This window comes from Saccopteryx leptura, chromosome 3 (assembly GCF_036850995.1).
Source record: "Saccopteryx leptura isolate mSacLep1 chromosome 3, mSacLep1_pri_phased_curated, whole genome shotgun sequence".
Classification (NCBI taxonomy): domain Eukaryota; kingdom Metazoa; phylum Chordata; class Mammalia; order Chiroptera; family Emballonuridae; genus Saccopteryx; species Saccopteryx leptura.
This window is the reverse complement of record NC_089505.1, coordinates 260,298,864-260,311,551: the sequence shown is the minus strand read 5'-3', so window position 1 is coordinate 260,311,551 and position 12,688 is coordinate 260,298,864. Positions and strand designations below refer to the sequence as shown.

At 34.5% G+C, this 12,688-nt stretch overlaps 1 pseudogene; it reads right to left on the bottom strand.

Annotated features, from left to right (window-relative positions):
- Window positions 1–11,556: 11,556 nt before the first annotated feature.
- On the bottom strand, window positions 11,557–12,174 carry LOC136398499 (large ribosomal subunit protein eL14 pseudogene; annotated as a pseudogene).
- Window positions 12,175–12,688: the final 514 nt, after the last annotated feature.

The following is a 12,688-nucleotide window of genomic DNA, read 5'->3' as shown; positions in this document are numbered from 1 at the left end:
CAATTTACAACAAGTAAAAATCTGGAATAAGTTAATTTTCAAGCTTCTAAGAGACACATAAAAGTAAGATAAACCGAGTACTCATTGACTACATGTCTCATAAGGTAAATCATATATAGTAATAGCAACTCAAATTATAGGTAACTATATTTATTGTACCTAGCCAGAACTAAATACTTAAGTCACCTTTTGAATTGAAGATTTTAAAAATTGTCTTTCTGCCACAGGTTGTTTTGATCTCCTTATAATAATATAAAGCCCCATATTCTCAAAAGAATTTGAAAATCAACTACATTTAATCAAAGCAGATATAACCTATAACAGACTAAAGATGTTAGAGGTAAAACAACCATAATTCCTTTCATCTCATCTATGAGATCATTATTGTGTCCTACAATGTAAAAAAATATTAAAAATGTGCTGCCCTTAACTTGGGTACCTAATCATCTTACTGGGAAAATAGTTCTTAAACCTCTGAACTAGTCACAGTAACATTAAATAACATATAGTAAAACACCAGATTGAATATCACTGCAACCGGTGGCTTGCAGGAACTTGTCCTCATCTCCTAATGCAAGATTCAATCTCATCTATCTAGAAATCCTTGATAGATCAGTTTTCAGGAAACCAATTTCCTTCATCCTTTCCTCTTGGCCCACCCCTCATGTCTGGTCCCACAGTCTCTAGCAACTACTGTAGCTCTGATGGTGACAAAGCTACCCAGCCTTCCATAGACTAATGTCTGTACAGGCTACAATTTAAGAAGATGATGACAAAGCAGGGGTTTTATGTCAAAGCATAGTCTTAAAAAACCTTTATTTTTATAACTAGATATTTATAAATCAGTGTTTCTTTGAGGCCTGAGGCCTCAGAAGGCATAGGAAGGTGATTATAATAAAAACAGCAACCACAAAAAATAGCATTACCTAATATTATTTGAGCACTATGACTGAGTTACTTTAACAAAAGTTGATATTTACTGTATCACTAATCATCAAACAGTCCAATGAATCAGGATCTATTTTAGCCTCATTTAACAGCTAAGGACTGAGATAAATAAGGATGAAAAAGTAGAAGAAAGAATATATTGGAATTGAACTTAGGGAGTCTGACTTCACTTCCATGGCTCTGATTTTTGGTTGTTCAGACTCTGGAATTCAACAACATAAATACCATAGAAAAAGAGAATGACATCTATTTTATAGGTAAGTATATGTTCAATGGGTACATTTTTCTGACTACTAAGGTTTAAACAACAATGACTAATTTAATTTTTTATAGTTTTATTTAGACAATTAATTTTAACAGGTGACATTGGTCAACTAGAGCATATAGATTTAGAGAAAACATCTCCAGATCATTTTGACATTTGATTATGTTGTATACCATCACCCAAAGTCAAATCGTTCTCCATCACCCTTCATTTGATTCTTTATGTCCCTCCCCTCCCTTCCCCTCCCCCTGGTAACCACTGCACTCTTATCTATGTCCATGAGTCTCAATTTTGTGTCCTACCTATGTATGGAATCATACAGTTCTTAGTTTTTTCTGATTTACTTATTTCACCCATTATAATGTTATCAAGGTCCATCTGCGTTGTCGTAAATGATCCTATGTCATCATTTCTTATGGCTGAGTAGTATTCCATAGTATATATGAACACATCTTCTTTATCCAATCATCTATTAAAGGGCTTTTTGGTTGTTTCCATTTCTTGGCCACTGTGAACAATGCTGCAGTGAACATGGGGTTGCATGTGTCTTTACATACCAATGTTTTTGAGTTATGGGGGTATATACCCAGTAGAGGGATTGCTGGGTTGTATGGTAGTTCTATTCTTAATTTTTTGAGGAACCACCATACTTTCTTCCATAATGATTGTACTACTTTACATTCCCACCAGCAGTGAATGAGGGTTCCTTTTCCTCCACAGCCTCTCCAACACTTGTTATTACCTGTCTTGTTGATAATAGCTAATCTAACAGGTGTGAGGTGGTATCTCATTGTAGTTCTGATTTGCATTCCTCAAATAGCTAGTGAAGATGAGCATCTTTTCATATATCTGTTGGCCATTTGTATTTCTTCTTGGGAGAAGTGTCTGTTCATGTCCTCTTCCCATTTTTTATTGGATTGTATCCTTGTTTGTTGTTGAGTTTTGTGAGTTTTTTATGTACTTTGGATATTAGCCCCTTATCTGAGCTGTTGTTTGAAAATATCATTTCCCATTTATTTGGCTGTCTGTTTTGTTGTTTCTTTGGCTGTGCAAAGGCTTCTTAGTCTGATGTAGTCCCATTCATTTATTTTTGCATTTATTTCTATTGCCTTACTACTGCATTCTATCAAACATTCAAAGAAGGTTTGGTTCCTATCTTACTCAAAGTCTTCCAAAAAACTGAAGAAGAAGCAATACTTCCAAACATATTTTATGAGACCAACATAACCCTCATACCAAAACCTGGCAAAGACAACACAAAAAAAGCAAACTACAGACCAAAATCTTGAATGAATACAGATGCAAAAATCCTAAACAAAATACTAGCAAACCTAATACAACAACACATTAAAAAAATAATTCACCATGATCAACTGGGATTCATCCCAGAATCACAAGGACGGTTCAACATATGTAAAACAATTAACATAATATACCATATCAACAAAACAAAGAACAAAAACTATATAATCTTATCAATAGATGCAGTAAAGGCATTTGATAAAATACATCATTTTATGTATAAAACACTCAAGAAGGAAAATATCTAAACATAATAAAGGCCATTTATGACAAACCATCATATAAAATGGAAAAAACTAAAACTTTTTCCGCTAAAATCAGGAACAAGACAAGGTTGCCCACTTTCTCCACTCCTATTCAACATAGTGCTGGAAGTTCTAGCCAGAGCAATCAGACAAGAGAAAGATATAAAAGGCATTCATATTGGGAAAGAATAAGTAAAGGTTTCACTTTTTGCAGATGATATGACTATGTATATAGAAAATCCCAAAGACACTATAGAAAGATTATTAGAAACAATAAACCAATATGGTAAGGTCGTATGATACAAAATTAACATACAGAAGTCTATTGCTTTTTTATATGCCAACAATGAAACTTCAGAAAATGAACTCAAAAAAATAATTCCTTTTATGGTTGAACAAAAAAATTAAAATACCTAGGAATAAACATAACAAAGAATGTAAAGGACCTATATAATGAAAATTACAAAGCATTGTTAAAGGAAATAAAAAAAGACACAATAAAATGGAAAAATATTTCTTGTTCTTGGATAGGAAAAATAAATATAGTTAAAATGACCATATAACCCAAAGCAATATACAAATTTTTTATTTTTTTATTTATTTTTTATTTTTTAACAAAAACAGAGAGAGAGTCAGAGAGAGGGATAGATAGGGACAGACAGACAGGAACGGAGAGAGATGAGAAGCATCAATCATCAATTTTTTGTTGCAACACCGTAGTTGTTCATTGATTGCTTTCTCATATGTGCCATGACCGCAGGCCTTCAGCAGACTGAGTAATCCCCTGCTTGAGCCAGTGACCTTGGGTCCATGCTAGTGAGTTTTTTTGCTCAAGCCAGATGAGCCCATGCTCAAGCTGGCTATCCTGGGGTCTCGAACCTGGGTCCTTCCACATCCCAGTCTGACGTTCTATCCACTGCGCCACTGCCTGGTCAGGCGCAATATACAAATTTAATACAATTTCAATGTCAGTTTTTAAAGAACTGGAACAAAAAATCATTAGGTTTATATGGAACCATAAAAAATTCTGAATAGCCAAAGTAATCCTAAGGAAAAAAAATAAAGCTGGGGGCATTACAATGCCTGACTTCAAATTATACTACAGAGCCACAATAATCAAAACAGCATAATATTGGCAGAAAAATAGACACTCAGACCAATGGAACAGAATAGAGAGCCCAGAAATAAAACCACATATATGTGGTCAAATTATCTTTGATAAAGGAGCCAAAAAACACACAATGGAGAAAAGAAAGGCTCTTTAATAAATGATGGGGAAACTGGAAAGCCACGTGCAAAAGAATGAAACTCGACTACGGTTTGTCTCCTTGTACCAAAATTAACTCAAAATGGATCAAAGACCTAAATATAAAATCTGAAACAATAAAATACATAGAAGAAAACATAGATACTAAACTCACAGACCTTGGTTATAAAGAACATTTTATAAATTTGACTCCAATGGCAAGGGAACTAATTTAATTTTTGATAATATTTTGCTGCTTATAAGTATATAAAAACAACCAGGTGCCCAATGAGATATCTTACAGTTACTGTAAATGAAAGGGAAGTTAAAACAAAAAACGTTTGCCCAATTAAATGGTTAAATTTGAGATGATTTTAAAAATAGTTTTTTGAAAAATTTCCCACTTTAAAAGCTATTCACTCAATAAACCTATTCAGTATACTTATCTACTTGCCAGCTCTGTTCAAGTTACTATGCTTTATACTCACATTCATTCATTCACTTATTTGACAATAGCTTCTAGAAGATATGTTATAGCAATGAATGAAATAGTTTTAATGAAGCTTATGTTCTAATTTCATGGAATAAAAGCTAAAATTAATAATACAGTGGAAAACCAAGGGTATTTCACTTGTTTCTCATAGAAGTCAGGGAGTTGATGTTTCACTTGAAATATCTAAATAGGATTTTAATTCAATATTTATTGAAAGTTTTACTAACTATAATAATCATAGCTAACATGTGTATAGCACTTGGTAATCAACCAACTACTTATTTTGCCCCTCACAGAATCCCTTATTTTGTCTCTCACAACAACCTCACAACAACTTGTCCTTCTAGTACAGACAAGGAAACTGTAGCTTATAGAAATTACATGTTTGCCTAAGAATATTGAATAAGTGAGTGAAGCAAGGACTGAAACTTTGACCTATGATAGAAAACCAAGCAAATAAAATACTAACTAAACTCTAAACATACACACACAAGATTATTCAATAAAAAATAAGTAACAAAGATCATTTATTCTATAAGAACTTACTTCTGTCTACTAGGTTAGCCAGGTATGTGGCCCTTCATCTGGTCCTGGATGATGAGTGAACATTCAAATACATATAGGAAGAACATATATGGAGACAAAGCATCATTACAACTCTGAACAACAAAACAAGACGTGAAGCCATGAAAGTATCTGGTGTCTTTAGGGAATTATGAGTGTTGAAAGCAACTAAAGCATAAGGTTAGCAAGGAAGACATGTTAAATGAAAGCTGGGACCATATACTGAAAGATCTATTGGCACAATGCAATGAATATATACTTAATTTCATTGGCTTTGTGGAACCATTAAAGGTTTTAAATGGGAGAACTGGATTTTGTATTACATGATTAATAGTGTAGGAAACGAACACTATCAGCAGTATGAAGGGGGAATTGGCTAAGTAAAAGCTCTACACTTTGTGTATCTCCTATCAGCCTCGTGGTATGTATGTGAAGAACAGATAATAAGTCAATGTGGCTGGAAGGCAGAGCAACTGAAAGACAAATTAGAAAGAGGAGACTGGAAAGGTAGATTAGGTCAAGATTCTGCAGAACCCTAATAGCTAATAATTTAACCTTTATATTGTAGGCAGGCTTTAAAGCACTTATGATCAAATACTATGTTATTTGCCCATTTAGGTTTCTCTCAGTACTTAGCATTGAATCATTAGATTGTACATGTGGAAGACAAACATATGCTTATGTAAATGTTTTCATTAATGTAGTAATAAATGTAATTTTATTAATTAAATGTTAACTTATTAATTTAGCCCTATAAGACTAAATTTAATCAAAACTAATAGATACAGGGATTTCTGTGGAAATGAATATGCATGTCAAAAAAATTTCACTCATTCTACGAAATCAAACAATAAAAATGATAGAATCTAAGAGAAAAGACATTTTGGGCACTATAAAAATAATCCATGAAACATAACTAGAGCACAACAATAACCATAAAAGAATTATAATTTTAAAATATTTACACAGTTTAAAAGCTATATTAAAAAAAAGCTATATTAAATACCTGATAAATAAAAAACTGCTATGATAAATATGGAACTTTGCTTTTAAATAATAAGGAATAAAACTAACTTGACAGAAGGAAGTATAAGAAAAGATTCAGGCTGCTGAATTATGTAAAAAGGAACAAAATGAACAAAGGAAGATTGCTCAGTTAGCTATCTAAGACAGAGCACTTATCAAGTGAGCCAGGCCAATAAACAACACGTAGTGTTCCTTTCCTCTGGCTCTGACATGTTCACCTGCGTTAGTGTACTTTGAGTCGAAATGTTGTTACTTGCTAGCACAAAATATTAGTTGCACATGAACCTATGCAATTTCCACTCTTTCTAAACAGATATTATTCCCATATTTACAAATTATGTATGAGCTAATTAATGTGACAGAGGCACACATATAGAGGATAGACAATACCTGGAATTATTGAATCTTCACTGAAAAATATTTGTAACATGTGAATAATATATTAATAAAAAATAACTATAAAACAAGGAGCCATACAAAATAACATTATAGGTATTTTTGAAGCCACCCCCCGATCACATTCACATAAGTAACCTCTTTCCTTGATTTAGTCCATATCATGCCCTTGTCTTATTTGTAACTTATCTTAATTATTATATTGTTTGATTTTGCATATTATATTTAGTTTTATAAATAAAATTATATTGGATAGAATCTATGTCTTGGTTTATTCGATAGCATGCTTTTTAGATTTAATTGTGATAATGTATGTAGTTGTAACATATTCATTTGTACTGCTGTACAATATTAATGGCTATCTAGAATATTTTATACTTTTCTTGCTATTATAAACAAGATATCTACGCATATTCTTTTACCTGATTCCAGTTGCACATATACAGCATATCTTTTGGGTACATATTTCTCAATTGTAGGAAATTTGCATGTTTTACTTTATTATATAATACAGATTAATTTCAAAAGTGGCTTTAACTATTTTAATTACCAAATACATTATATAAGAAATCTCACTTCTCCACATTCCTAACAACACAAGTTATTGGAGATTTTTTTTACTTCTATCAATCTGGCAACTATAAATGGTATCTCGTCATTTAAATTTGTATTTTCATGACTGCTTATGAAGTCAAAAATCTTTTCTTTTGTTTAATTGTTAGTCACGCATTTTTTAATGTAAAGAGTATATATTTAAGTCATTTGCCCATCTTCTTTTTGGCATTATTTGGTTTTGCATATAAATTTGTAGAATATCTTTGTTTATTATAGGTTCTAATTCTTTGCCAATGTGCCTATCTATATAGTACATTCTTCCAAGTGATGGTTTATTTTCCCTTTATGTTTATTGATAAACAGCTAACCATAAGTTTTATTAAATCAAATGCCTTCCTGGTTTGCTTATTCTATGCTTAAAGTAATCTTTTCTCAGCCAAGGGTATTAATATATTCCCCTACACTATCTTCCAAAAGATTAGAATTGCCTTTCACATTTAAGTTTTTTAATGCATGGAACTAATCTTTGTATATGATTTGACTTAAGAAGTGAGGTAAGGGAAGAATTTTTTTCCCATATGGACACAGGGTTAGCTCAGCTCAATCCACACAGTCAATGCTTGACACTACTGATCTGCAATAACAGTGCTGTCTTAAAGAAAGTGTAGGTATGTTTCTAGACTCTCTTCTGTTCCACTGGGCTATTTATACTTTTAAAAAGTGGCCTGACCAGGTGGTGATGAAGAGGATAGAGCATTGACCTGGGATGCTAAGGACCAAGTATCAAAACCCCAAGGTCACTGTCTCGAGTGTGTGGTCATCCAGCTTGAGCGCAGGCTCACCAGCTTGAGTGCAGGGTTGTCAGCTTGAGCATGGGATCATTGACATGACCCCATGGTCACTGGCTTGAGCTCAAAGGTCACTGGCTTGAGCAAGGGGTCATTGGCTCTGCTGCAGCCCCCTGCCACCACTCAAGGCACATATGAGAAAACAATCAATGAACAACTAAAGTGCTACAACTATGAGTTGATGCTTCTCATCTCTCTCCCTTCCTGTTTATCTGTCCCTGTCTGTCCCTCCAACTCTCTCTCTCTCTCTCTCTCTCTCTCTCTCAAAAGCAATGCTCTCAAACTTTTTAAGAACTTTGGAACCCTTTAACTTCAATCACCTCCTCCAGGAAAATATTAATTTGATGATAGTATTTTAGGTAATTATTCCTTTATATCAGACTTGCAATATATAGTCAAAGTTTGTTTAGAATTTTCAACACACTTCTTTTTCTTTCTCCCTCTCCCTCTCCCTCTGTTTCTCTCTCCTCTGGACTTTCCAAATGAGATTTTCCTCCTTCCTGAATGATGTATTTTAGAATTCTCTTTGAAAAGGGACTGTTCCCTTAATAAGAGCTTATTTCTAAGAAGTAAGAGCTGATCAGCTCTTATTTTCTTTATGTTGCCTCACTTTTGGAAGAGTTTTGGGGATGCATAATGCTAGGTAATGACTTATTCTCTGTATGCCACTTAAAGATATGATTTTACAGTTTCTTTCACCTTCCATTACTGATTGCAATATCAACTTAGTCTAGTAGTTCTCAAACTTTTTGAAGTCGGGGCACATTTAAAATCCTACAAATAATTGTAGGCACACTATATTCAAATTTCTGAGAAATATGTTATAATAATTAAGTCAAATATTAAAATATATATATATATAAAGTCCAAGCGTGCTTTTATGATAATTTAACAAAATAAATATAACACAATTAAATTTATTCTGACATTAAAAAACATTTTTATGTTACATTTTTTTGTTTTTTAGAATTCATAAAAAAGAAGGGTTAAAAAATTAAAAAATGACAAAAAAGTTATCTTTTTATATATATAGATATATTCTTAGTAAGATTTAGTAAATTTGGCAGGTCCCGGTGTGAATGTGTTAAGTTTTTTCATTCTTATGTTTATGAGAAACATGAGCCTGATGTGTCCTAGCAATTTCTTCAATGTTTGGGCATATATTTGAAAGGCAAACTCTCATTTCCTCATCAGTACATTGAAGAATTCTTCTCTTTTTACTCTTAATTGTGTTGAGGATAGAAAATTCTAATTCACAAAAATAGGATGTTGAAAAGTGTAGTAAAATGTTCAAAGCTTTTTTAGATATTGCCACATACTCTTCTTTTATAGAAATCCAAAAGGCTTCAAGAGACAATTCCTTATGTTTAATCATCAATCCATGATCAATGGATATAGCTGCCAGTTCTTCTTCTGTTAATGTTAAACCAAAATCACTTGAAGCTTCCATGAATGGGTTTGTAATCCAATTGTATTGTTCAGTGTTAACTGATGAAAAATGCTATAAATTAAATTTGCCTGTCAGCCTTCAAGTCCTATTTTATTTACACTTAACTTTTGCTCACTTCCAGAATCGGATTCTTCAATATCATGCTTCTTTTTGAAAAATCTATCCATTTTATTTGGGTATATTTATCTAAAAATAATATAATGATGTGTTAATAATAAATATAATAATGATGTGTTAACAAAAAGAGTGGCATTTCCATAATGAAATGGTATAATAGAATAACTATATTTATTTTTATATCTGGGCACATACCGTGAACAAGCACAGCTAGTAATTCCAGGTCCCGAGTGGGAATGATGTGGAATTAAGAAAATACGGCCCTGGCCGGTTGGCTCAGCGGTAGAGCGTCGGCCTAGCGTGCGGAGGACCCGGGTTCGATTCCTGGTCAGGGCACACAGGAGAAGCGCCCATTTGCTTCTCCACCCCTCCGCCGCACTTTCCTCTCTGTCTCTCTCTCTTCCCCTCCCGCAGCCGAGGCTCCATTGGAGCAAAGATGGCCCGGGCGCTGGGGATGGCTCTGTGGCCTCTGCCCCAGGCGCTAGAGTGGCTCTGGTCACAATATGGCGACGCCCAGGATGGGCAGAGCATCGCCCCCTGGTGGGCAGAGCGTCGCCCCCTGGTGGGAGTGCCAGGTGGATCCCGGTCGGGCGCATGCGGGAGTCTGTCTGACTGTCTCTCCCTGTTTCCAGCTTCAGAAAAAATGAAAAAAAAAAAAAGAAAATACGCAAAATTAAGGAAATGCAGGGTTAGAAGGGTCTTGTAATTGCTGCTGGCAAGAACAAAGTGTGCCCCAAAACTGCATCTTGCTTTATTTATAGGGCAAAGTGGGCCATTAGCAAATCAAGGAGTTCTTTGATCATGTTTCCTAGGCAACCCACAAATTTTACCAAGTGCAGAAAACTCCCACTGTACATATCATCTGAACTTTACACCAAACAAAAGGTCGAAGAAATTTGCCTCCAGTCTTTCCAGGAAACATGGAGGGTAGTGTAAACAATCCAGCATCACAGTTTAACAGACTTTTGCAACCTAATCAGGCAAGTGAGGTGGAGGTTGGGCAGACTGTCAGCTTACAGCCAATTCCCCACACCTCTGTCCCCAAAAAACCTAAACTCCAAAACTCTGTTGGTTTTTTGGTCCCCAACAGGCACATATTTCTCTGGAATACCATAGGACGCACCTTGTAATCTTCTAGGGCACACCAGTGTGCCCTGGCGCACAACTTTGAGAACCTCTGACTTAGTCTAATAATGTTTCTTTGTATGTAGTTTTTATTCACTAAGTGGTTTTTAATATATTTTCTGTGCTTCAGTGTTCTGTAAGTTCTAGGGTTCAGTTTCTAGGTTTGGATTGATTTTCATTTATCCTTTGAGATTTCTGCACCTGAGAATTGTTTTTCATCAATTCTGGAAATTCCTTACCATTATTTCTCCAAGTAATGCCTTGGTTACATTCTATTTTTCCCTTCTGGAAATTTAGTTTGATATATGTGATGCTTTTTCCCTTATTTCCCATCTTGCAACCTGTCTTCCTATATATGTTTTATCCTTTTGTCTTTCTATGCTGTATTCTGGATAATTTCCTCAGATATTCCAGATTCCTAATACTCCTTTTACCTATGTATAATTTGCTACTTAATCCATATTTTGAAATTTTTAAGTGATAAATATTATATTGTTTTATCAAATTTCAAGTCTGATCACTTTTAGTTCTTCTTCACATTTTCCTACCCATCTTTTAATTTTAAATAAATTTATAATTTATACTTGTATAATATTTTACTTTTACTTTATACCTGTATAAATTGATTATATGAACTCTTTTCAGGTTTACTATTGTTATGCCTTGTTTCTGCTGGCTCTCTGTCATGGTGATTTACTTCCCTGTGTGTACAAGTAAGTTATAATTTTTGATTATTCACTTTATCTTGTAATTTTATCTGAGAAATCTTTGAGGCCAGAGTTTAAAGTGTAATTTCCTAAAAAATGGGGATCTGTTGACCTCTGTAAAATCCCAAACCATTGTGGAATTATGTACCTTCATCCTGTATAATTTTGTTAATTAGTGTCACCCCAATAAATTCAATAAAAAGGAAAAAAAGATTTGCCAGTATGTCAATATGTATCTGTATTTCTTTTATATAGTAGCCTCTATGTTCTCATACTTTCCTGACAGATGCCTTGGGAGCAGGTGCTTTGTGGGTTGTAGCTTTGACACCCTTCTGAGTTTTGGAGACACTGTGTTCTGACCTGCAGCTTTCTGGGCAAAGCTGTCTGGGCTAGAACCTGCTTGCCTGCAGCAGTTACCTTTTTTGCTGGAACCTCCGCAGCAGCTTCTGTAGCTACATTGTTAGCAGCAGGTGCTGTTGGGTAAAGCAGCTTTCAGGACAACTGCCTTTTGAAGCTTCCTAACTTCAAGCTTGGTTTTTCTATTTCTCTCTCTCTCTCTTTTTTTTTTTTTTGGCCTTCATGATTTTATAATGATCCAAATTTGTCATCTTTTCTTTTCTTTCTCTGGCTTCAATCTTCTTGACCTATCTTGCGGCTGCCCATTTTGTACTGAAATCTGCCTTCTGCCAAGCTTGTTGGACATACTTCTGGAGGGCACCATGTGGGCACCTGACGATGAATTCAGTGAGCTGCATTCATTTGCAAGATCTATCCACCAAATGCTTGTTCTGGTCAATGACACCTACCATCATGCTCAGCTTCCTGGCACAAGGCCCAAAAGAAATGTAGGCCACCCATCCAACCTCCATGAAGCACCTGAACACCATTTTTGGCTGCATTCGGCAATAAGAAATGAGGGCCTATTTTAGAATAAATTCTTTGGGTGAGTTCTTCCAGTTTTTTCTTTTGTTTAGGTTTTACCACAAAAAGAGAAAGGGAGAAAGAGAAGAGAGAAACAAACAAAAAGAAATCTATGCATTATCTAAATAAGTACCGGTGAACTCCTACTGGCATATCAAGGAACCGCAGTATTGTCTTGAGAAATAAAATAAGTATTATGAACATTTCTCTGAAGTAGAGACAGGCATGGTAAATCTCCATACTATACACCAACTTCCTAGGAAACCAAAGAACCGAGAGACAACATCTATCTTCCCAGACACCCTCTGAGATCTCGCATTCCAAGAATCCATGCAGTAATCTCTCATCAGTGGTAAAGTTTGCACTGGGACCTATATGTCTTCAGATATACTGTATAATTTCTTTTTCAAATAAAGGAACATACACTGTAATATTAGAAAAAGAATGTGAATTATATTACTTGGGACTGGCTATAATGTA